Source organism: Helicoverpa armigera, chromosome 11 (assembly GCF_030705265.1).
Source record: "Helicoverpa armigera isolate CAAS_96S chromosome 11, ASM3070526v1, whole genome shotgun sequence".
Lineage (NCBI taxonomy): Eukaryota > Metazoa > Arthropoda > Insecta > Lepidoptera > Noctuidae > Helicoverpa > Helicoverpa armigera.
The window spans coordinates 3,317,619-3,327,155 of NC_087130.1; the positions used below are offsets into that span (position 1 = coordinate 3,317,619).

The 9,537-nt window shown below is 35.6% G+C and overlaps 4 non-coding genes across 4 annotated transcripts; 2 read left to right on the top strand and 2 right to left on the bottom strand.

Moving 5' to 3' along the window:
* The first annotated feature begins 4,813 nt into the window (after positions 1–4,813).
* Positions 4,814–4,932, top strand: LOC126056816 (5S ribosomal RNA). The gene has a single exon (XR_007512274.2). It is a non-coding gene; the product is annotated as a 5S ribosomal RNA (ribosomal RNA).
* A 1,046-nt stretch (positions 4,933–5,978) lies between these two features.
* LOC126056813 (5S ribosomal RNA) lies at positions 5,979–6,097 on the bottom strand. The gene has a single exon (XR_007512271.1). It is a non-coding gene; the product is annotated as a 5S ribosomal RNA (ribosomal RNA).
* Positions 6,098–6,673: 576 nt separating this feature from the next.
* On the bottom strand, positions 6,674–6,792 carry LOC126056814 (5S ribosomal RNA). The gene has a single exon (XR_007512272.2). It is a non-coding gene; the product is annotated as a 5S ribosomal RNA (ribosomal RNA).
* Positions 6,793–9,302: 2,510 nt separating this feature from the next.
* LOC126056811 (5S ribosomal RNA) lies at positions 9,303–9,421 on the top strand. Its single transcript, XR_007512269.2, has one exon. It is a non-coding gene; the product is annotated as a 5S ribosomal RNA (ribosomal RNA).
* The last annotated feature ends 116 nt before the right edge of the window (positions 9,422–9,537 follow it).

The following is a 9,537-nucleotide window of genomic DNA, read 5'->3' on the forward strand; positions in this document are numbered from 1 at the left end:
AAAAAATTTCAAACATAGTCCAAAAATACTAGAGAGCACCAAATCGCTCATCAGACAGATCGTCAAATCTTTATTAAGCGACACAATTCATTAGCCAGCAACTGGAGACAGATTAATGGCTTTTTTCATTATAAACAATATTATACCCGACAGATGCTAACGAACAAATTAAATTCTCCTTTAGAAGGAGCTTTTAAAACCTTTTGTTGTTAGTAGTTTTGGAGATAAAGTGCTCTCTGTTCTGGCCGTGCCGGCGAAATTTAGTGACTAAATTCTTAAGAGGCTATTCGAATTCCGGAGCTTAGTAATGTGAGAAAAAGGAGTAAAGGGCTTTTAGGGTTGTTTGTCGATGTATCGTTTGTTTGATTAAGTGGGTTCTGTGTTGACGGACATGAGAATGTTGGGAAGTAGTGACCCAGTAGAGGGTGTGAGATTTCTTGGAGGATATTTTTAATGTTGACGTGAAGATGAGATACCTTACATCATAAGAGGATGACGATTGATCAGATAAAAATTACATTATATAAATACAAGGTCTACAATAATTACAATTCTATGGGTTGGTAGATAAGAAATATGAATTCAATAATAAATTAAGGAAAAAGGCTGTCGCTTTCCAAAAATCTTGTCGAAAATCCGAAATATTACTGTCTAGAATATTACTTGAAACTTTTGGGAAAGTTAAAAACCACAGCCACGCCACGCCACATCACAGTTCACTCCCCCTAATATGAAGAAAACGGATTCACGGATTTAGAACGATAGGCAAACTGTCATAATGGAAGCCAACTTTATTAAATTTTAATCCGTCGTATATGCGACATGGATTCACCTACATAATCCTGTTACGTCAACACGCTCCGTTGCTGCGAAATACTTATATTTTGTGAACAGCCTAGCACGAATATTAAGAGTAAGTATCGCTACTTCCATTTTGTGAATAGAATTTTATTTTTGTGGAGTTAGATTTGATTAAGGGTGGTTTAGTTTATATCAATGTTATGTTTTGGGAGTGTTATGGTCAGTCTTAAACAAACGAAAATCGATTCTGCCGATTTAGGTAAAGTTGTGTATGGAAGGTAGCTTGAAATATGGTTAAAGATAAGAAATAATAAATCTGGGTGCATGTAGCATACGACATTTAGGTACCTCAAGTTAGATATCTAAAATACCTACAGTTCTATGCAAAACTTTTGGCAGTTTTAGAACACACTTAAGGAAGTTTCTTATTGATTCGCAAAAAAAGTCTAAGTAGGTATGCACATCTTCAACGATTTCAAGCATGATTTATCTTCCTATGTATCAAAATAGATTTATTGACGAAGAGATCCACCTAATCTAAGCCTCTATCTCTACTAACAACCAGAAAATACTCTTAAAACGTTATTATTAAACGAGTAAAATTACATAGGCGGCTCCAGGCACTCCCCTACTTAATACAGGAATTTTTATCTCACATTTTATAAAATGGAGGCCGACAGCAGAGGTAATATCCATTACTTTTGCCAAATTAAGTCTTATTTTGCGTGACATCGTTTGCCTTTCTTACTTAAGAATTAAAAAGGGAATAGTAGTCTATATTTTATTACTTGCTCAAACAAATTGCGCGATTCTTTCCTGGCATTATAATGGAGATCAAGTGCTGCGTTTCATTAAGGCTCCCTTAGAGTCCCCTCAGACTGCTTACTAAACAATCGGGCGATAGTTGGTTGATAGTTGACAGGGCTGAAAACGTCAAATCCATTCAAACTATTTCGTCGGGCTTATACAGACCTGCTAATTAATCGTTGTAATGTGCACTGGGACGCATCTCCATACTGATTTATGATTCCAAGTAAATTATCTCCCGACTAAAAGTTGGCAGTCTACGAAGGCTTTTTTGATGTCAGTCTCAAATATCGTTACGCTATCGCTTACATTTCCTAATTAATATTTTCAATGTATATTTTTAGACGAACGAAAACGACATCTTATGTTTTATTTGCGTAATTTGGAATGACGTTGGTTTTTAATTACGTTATATTTAGAATTTTAAATTCGTTTTGATGGGGAGGATAATATAAAATGTCTACCGACTGTGACGTGGCAATGGGTTTCCTTGAAAAATATTTTAAGATAGGCAGTGTTTTTTGCAAAGGGTTTTATATGATAAGTATGTACCTAGGCTCTAAACTAGACTCCAATGCAGCCTAGTGGGCGAGAATAATGTCTGGCAGCTGAGACAAAACCTGCTTAAATCCTCCCTATGTCGATTATTTTCGTCGTGTTTTCTTATCAAGAACTAACTGAATGGAAGTTTAACAATACAGTTACGTTCCACCTAGATAGGCATCTACATCTATTTATTTCAATTGAACAAGCTACATGTTTTTGTTGCTGCCAGTAAATTGGTTTACCAAACTGTTATCAAACCTGCACGCCCACGGTACTCTCTCGAGAAAAAAAAATACAATGGGAATAAATCTGATTTATCTGATTACGCCCGGGTAAGATCTCAGGCAATAAGCTTTAAAAGTAACGTAAGACGATCTCATGTGCAAAATTAATTTAGGCCCCCGCTCTCAATACCATATGTAAATGAAATTGAACCGGGCGTTATTTTATTGGGGGGGAGAAAGGGAGAAGGGCTCCGATATTTGACGATGTTTGAACTTCCGAGGCGAGAGGTGGAAATCGACTTGAAGAGTTTTTTTTTTCTTTGTTTTTTTTTTTATTATGCATAAGGATAGGGGAGATTGAGTGTGCTGCGTATGGTGTATTGAAATTACTAAGCTGCCGATTGTTTTGATGGAATAGTTGCGTGAATTTTGGTGGGAAGTGCAAAAGCTTTTGTTTTATATGAAAAAAGTGTCGGTGAAGTTTTGTATGTTTTTGTTTTGTGCAATGGCATTTCAGTACAAAAATAATACCTGCGGTATGTCATTTTGCAGCACTAAAACCTTTTCATAATTTGTTTAGAAAGTTACATAAGAGAGTACGTTCGTAAGTACTTACCTATATAAGGGAGTATGAAGGAGCAGTACATGAAGAAGAAACTGCCGTTCCACAGTGCCCACTGTAGTAGACCCGCCACTGAAAGCAACGTTAATACACTCAATAACAAAGTACTTGATACTTCAACAAACACCCATCAATTTGGCAGATAATAGGCAACGCCTCTTTTTCCCCAACAAACGATACTTTGACACGAAAACGCATAAAAAATTGAAATGTCAAAAAATGTGACGAAGTTCGCGCCTTGAGCGGTAAATAATTCACGACTAGTCGATGGCCGCGCCAACAATTTTGTGCCACGCAACCGTCCGGGGAATGTATCATATTACACATCAAGTTTATTTTTTCACCCCAATTTATCAATTATTAATGGCCCTAGGCCGATATCGAACCGAAATTGAGAAATAAGTCACTTGCGAACAACTTTTCAGGGCTGATTATGATTTATTATGTACTTCTGAACTGCGGGGAAATTTTTGAACGTCGAATAAGCCCGGATTTTAGAGCCGTCCGCGGAAGAATGTTGTCGAAACTTTTTTATTGTTCGCTACATAGATAGAAAAGGAGGTTGGTACCTATAAAGTAATGGTCGATGCTACTTACGTTTACTGTTAAAAGGCGTGTTGTTTAGAGTCATAATAACTTGGAACATGCTATAATTACTGACATTAAATCATTTTAGCAGTAAGTTTAGTGTTATGCTAAACTTGCGAGTTTCGCACGCGCCGACCTAATTAATCAACACCCTTCGTTGGACCTAATTGGCGCCGCAAAAAATTAAAGACTTAAATTAAAGTTGAGTATTTTGACTTTTATACGAGTTAACATACCAAAAAAAGTACTAAAATAGCCATTCTTATACATATTTGTACCTTTACCCACATCCTCAGGAAAATCGTATCTAACTTTTATAATATACCTAAGTGTGATTGTGACACCTAATCTAGACCTTTACAGCAACCAAGATGATTGGGCGAGTCCTGTAATCGAGAAAATCCGAAAATAGAAGCCAGATTTTTTGTTTCACACACGCCATGTCCGTACATTGTTATTATAGCTTGCTTCCAATTTTCCGGCCAGCCACAACATTCGAACTTAGAGCATTTAAACAGTCAATGCCACGGAACAGCTTGTCATACTCGTGTATACCGTGTTTGTTAAGCTTATTCTGGTTTTTGTTGATTTTGTCGCGTCATAATACTTACGTAGTAAGTTACTTACTTAAAGGTATTTTGAGTCGGCAGTGTCAGTGAGCTGCAAGAAGCTCACTGACACTGCCGACCGCACATGCTGCGACTGAATGGACTATCTGACGTCTGACAGCGACTGCACTTGTCAGATATGCAACTGCACAGGCTCCGTTCCAAAGCGGTTTCCAGTGGCGGTTCCTGTCAGTTAACTGGTCCAAGCATTCGAATTTTAAAAACACATTGGTAAACACACATCTCGTGTTACGCTATCGGGACATTGCTTTGTTGTGGCATTGTGTGTCCAATACATATGTAGGTAGTTTGATAATAGTGGGTCAGCGTGGACGTTTTGTAAAGCCTAGATTTGTACTTTGTAGATAGATAAACTATTTTTGTAGTGATGTGTTCATCAGCCACGACTATCTATCGCGTCTTTTAACTTGTTCATAAGTAGTACTTACATGTAGCTCAGTCATTACATTATTAAATCTAAACCATTAATTGGGTATTTTTTCTTTGCCTTTAATTTCTCGCACGTCGAAGGTAAGACGCGAAAGGCCCGCTTTGCGTGACCACTTCAGTTAGTTAAGTACAAACAGATAAGAAATAATAATTTCGCTTAACCTGTCGCCAACGTCCATACCACGTTGAATACACCGGTTCTCGTCCGATCACCGAAGTTAAGCAACATCGGGCGCGGTCAGTACTTGGATGGGTGACCGCCTGGGAACACCGCGTGACGTTGGCTTTTTGCTCTTTTTAGATTTACCAAAAATATTTGGGTGAGGTAATATTTGGCAAAAAAAATCTATACAAACCTTCGTTAAGCTGAGTTTCAAGAACGAATTTACTGCTTAGGTGTTGGACCACTTTTTTAGGTTTTATGATTGTTATTGTTTTATCGAATTTATTTTGTATGGATATTTTATTTTAGACCAGTCTTGGATTGTTCATTAATAACAGTAAATACACTTTGTAAATACAGTTATTTTTAGACGTCAGCAGTTTCACACTAAGAAGTGCTTGAACTTGCTACGAAAGTTTAACCACGGCTTTAAAGCGCTGTAGTTGTTAAATAGATTATGTGGAGATAATTTTTAAACAATACAATGTCAAAGGAGATTGGGCAAGAATGTATGAAGTTTGGTCCAAATGTCCACCACGAACGAGACCTATATAATTAAATAGTCCACTTAATTTAGAGTAACTTTTACTAAGAAAGTAAAAAAAAAAAACAATGCCAAAAAAAAGTTATAGCCAAAAATGTATTTTTAATATTCGGTAGTTTTTGTATGTTATCATGATTATTTTTTATTTTATTTCACTTCCATTTCTGCACTTTATCTAAAACTAAGATGAGTAAGACACATTGGCATATAAGCAGCCCATATTTTTTTGCCCGATGGATGTACGAATCACTAACCAACTGAGGCGCCAGAAGTGCTTGAATATACTCAGCGGTTCCTGGATCTAAGAAAGTTCGATGTGTCTTCTCTCTAATAATGAACAATTCTATTTTGTCAGAAGTAACAGAAAGTACGAAAATCGAACATCACGAAAAGTAATTGAAAAAATGAAATTGAAAAAATGAAATTGAAAAAATCTATAAAATGTTTTATTTGATTTTGCTATAACTTTTTTCTGGCATTATATTTTTTTTTACTTTCATAACAAAAAATGATCTATATTTAACGGGCTATCTAGCCATATAGGTCTCGTTCGTGGTGGACATTTGGACCGGAATCGCCCATTGTCCTTTGATTCCGCATAATCTGAGGAGCAAAAAAAGCAAAAAGCCAACGTCACGCGGTGTTCCCAGGCGGTCACCCATCCAAGTACTGACCGCGCCCGATGTTGCTTAACTTCGGTGATCGGACGAGAACCGGTGTATTCAACGTGGTATGGACGTTGGCGATGAAAGAGGCGAATTTATAAATCTGTATGAAATTATGACTGAATAAACAATGACGTAATTTCAGCGAGACCCAGTGTATTTATTAGGACAACAGAATAACAGTGCACTGCCGCTAACAGTTCAGTTAACTTCTACGAATTTCACACATGTCCGCTCAGCAAACTAATTATCTCCGGAAATGTGATTATTAAACAAACAAACGCTGTTGTCACTCCATTACAATTATAATCACTTGTGTTAAACAACAGGTAATTTTCTACAAATTACACACGTTATTAAACCGACGTCATGCGTGATATTGCACGATAAACGAAATGAGGCAATTTTAAAATGTAATCTGATTTATATTGACGTAAATTGTAACAAGGGTTTTTAGGACAGGTGGGCAAGATGCATATTATTGATAATTATTCAGATTAAATTGGAAAGCAATGAGGTATAGGAATTATTAAAAACTTTTTCCAAAGAATTTTCAGGTAAACTATAAAATATATGTTGTCAAATCACAGAAAAATTAAAAGTAATCAATATTTTACTACATAAAAAAATACAGAAAGTTATTTTGGTAGCAAAAAGCCAACGTCACGCGGTGTTCCCAGGCGGTCACCCATCCAAGTACTGACCGCGCCCGATGTTGCTTAACTTCGGTGATCGGACGAGAACCGGTGTATTCAACGTGGTATGGACGTTGGCGAAAGTGGAAACGAAATTATCAATGTGTATCATGGATACTGACGTCATAAGTCACGTGTTGGGATTTTTATTAAAATTATAGTTTTAGGTTTATATTGGGGATGTTAATTTATATGCTAGCAAAATAGACCATGATTTAGAAACAATACTGCAACCCTGATACAATTTTGCATATTTTTTATACTTTTTGTTCCAGTTTATCAATAGAAACATTAAGCACCATGTACTGTATGGAAGCAGCTAGCAAAAAACAAAAGACAGACTGTGGTAATAACCATAGCGACTTTACACAATATGTCGAAAACGAACACAATCTGGAAGAAGGTCGCCTTCAACAAGTATCTATGTAGTGCAGTCATTGAAGCATTATTGCTACGATTTTTTTTACTGTGAACCGATTTACATGAAATTTTGGAATTAGGTTCATCTTACCCTTAACTTCAAAAGTGAATATGATATGAACTCCGCCACCCCCCCTGGGGGTGGGTGACACCCCTTCTTTGGGGTGAATATTTTTTTTGGAAAATAACCTCGGATATCGATAGAAGACCTAATTTTAAGCTAAAGTTGTCTTTAAAGTTTAAAAAAAAATCCAATACTTTTCAAGTTATTGGCAATTGAAAATTCGCAATTTTTTCACGTTTTTCATCGGTTTTTTGCAAAATCTCCAAAAATATAGGTTTTATCGAAAATTTATAAAGAACAAAATTGTAGCAGGTAAAACAACGAACAATTTGTTTTTTTTTTTAAGTGTTCTAAGTCCAATATTAAGCTAGATATTAAGGATCAAAGCCGTTTTTTATTTTGTCTGAAATTTAATCGTAGTGGTCAATGCCATGTAGCGGCGAGTAGATGCATTTTATACATTCTAATACAAATGGGTTTTGTAGTGCTTGAAATAAGCTTTAAGATGAGCACTATTAAAAGTCTTTTGCACGTAAAATAAATGAGCTGTATTGCAAATAAGGGGAGCATCTTATATTTTTTCTTTTAAATCAATGGGTTTCATAAGTGCCATTTCCACCAAAATTATAATTAATCGTATTCCGCCTAGGATTAACTTTATTATGAAGAGTTTGATAGATAATATCAGTTTGGCTGCTTCAGGACAGATATTTTTCAAAAAAGTCACGATTAACGAAAAGAACAAAATTTCAAATTAAAGAAAAACCCACTTGTTTTTCATAATATCTCAAAAATTACGACAGATACGTATAAAAGTGTACTGATAAAAAAATTAGGTATTTTTCTGACGAACAATTTGGTTTATTTGTTTTTTCTGTCGAACAAAAATTTACGGAGATATGATTGTTTAAAGAGCGCGTGGCAGCGCAAACACAGCCTCTCTTAAGCCCTTTAACCCTTCACCGTTTTAAAAAAAAGTTCTTTACTATATATTGCAATGATGGATGTTGTAGCTCTCTTAATTACTTTTACAGTGGTTTTTTATAAATTGTGATAGCATGAAAATTGAAGGAGTTACGGTCCAAAAACTTGTCATATTTTTTTCTACTTAGTAACTGAAAACTTCGGAGTGTCAATATTTGGAGCAATGTGAAAGTAGGCAGTATAATAAAGAGTCACAACTATTGTAATGTGTATATATGTCACCGGAAAATAATAAAACTGGTAAATTGATCAACTTACTAAAATAATACATGGCATAAACTACGTCGATTAAATTTCAGACAAAATAAAAAACGGCTTTGATCTTTAATATCTAGCTTAATATTGGACTTAGAACACTTAAAAAAAAAACAAATTGTTCGTTGTTTTACCTGCTACAATTTTGTTCTTTATAAATTTTCGATAAAACCTATATTTTTGGAGATATTTGCAAAAAACCGATGAAAAACGTGAAAAAATTGCGAATTTTCAATTGCCAATAACTTGAAAAGTATTGGATTTTTTTTTAAACTTTAAAGACAACTTTAGCTTAAAATTAGGTCTTCTATCGCTATCCGAGGTTATTTTGCAAAAAAAATATTCACCCCAAAGAAGGGGTGTCAACCACCCCCAGGGGGGGGTGGCGGAGTTCAAATCATATTCACTTTTGAAGTTAAGGGTAAGATGAACCTAATTCCAAAATTTCATGCAAATCGGTTCACAGTAAAAAAATTCGGAGGTTAGACCGTATTTTTCGCTTCAATGACTGCACTAATGTGGAGATCTAAGGGGGAGGCGTTTGTTCATCAGTGGACGTCCTATGGCTGAGATGATGATGATGATGAACACAATCTACAAAAAAAATTGACAAGTAGACGACAATTTGTCTTAGAACTTGTGAAAATTATCAGTAATTAATTGATTTTCTCAAGACGAGATTCTCATATAAATGAAACCTACACCGCGAGTCCATTACTAAATGCTGGTATGTGTTCGCGCTCAAAGTTACAGTGACTTGAACATTTTAGAAATATCCGCATTTTAGAAATAACATTTTAAATTTTTTAAATGACGTCAAGAAGTTTTCACACATCATACAAATTGATAATTTCGTCTTCACCCTCGCCAGCGTCCATACCACGTTGAATACACCGGTTCTCGTCCGATCACCGAAGTTAAGCAACATCGGGCGCGGTCAGTACTTGGATGGGTGACCGCCTGGGAACACCGCGTGACGTTGGCTTTTTGCTTTTTGGGTTTATATTTAACAAAAAGTTTTTATCAACTAAAAAATATCTAAGTAGGTAAAAAATCTATACATACCTTTCATCTAGCTGAGTTTCAGGAACGAATTTACTA